Genomic DNA, 536 nt, shown 5'->3' on the forward strand with positions numbered 1-536 from the left:
AGTAAAGTCTTCAGTGAAGAGGATTTGGGAGAGAGGGGTCCTAGGTTGGTTAGCCTATAGGATCATATCAGTACAATGCCCGGTAATCACTCCTTAGGAAAGGGCTACGCGTGGCATTAGTGCACCAGTCATCATATCCATATCTACCCGTCCCACCCCTTAATGGTTATTAGCGCGAGTGTTGGGTAGCGATCTCTATTGCGTGTTGTTACCCGTCCCATCTTAATGATCCTGGAGGAAATTTAGGATCTCTACCTATAGGTGGTTCTAGACAGACCCTTAAGGTTTTAAAGGAGAAAATACTAAGGCGACAAGCAAGAACACATAGGACTTTGGCAAATAAAAGCATGAAATAGCAGATAAGGGCTCAAGTTCACCTCCACAGATAATGCATGTAAAACAGCACGACTCAGACACAAATAAAGGCCATATTGTTAATCAGTATCCTAGGACATGATATCTAAGCGAATATCAGAACACATGTAGTTTATAAACTCAGGAGTAGGAGCCCTATCAATTTGCCTACCGATTTTTAA

The sequence above is a fragment of the Nicotiana attenuata genome, unplaced genomic scaffold (genome assembly GCF_001879085.1).
Source record: "Nicotiana attenuata strain UT unplaced genomic scaffold, NIATTr2, whole genome shotgun sequence".
Classification (NCBI taxonomy): Eukaryota; Viridiplantae; Streptophyta; class Magnoliopsida; order Solanales; family Solanaceae; genus Nicotiana; species Nicotiana attenuata.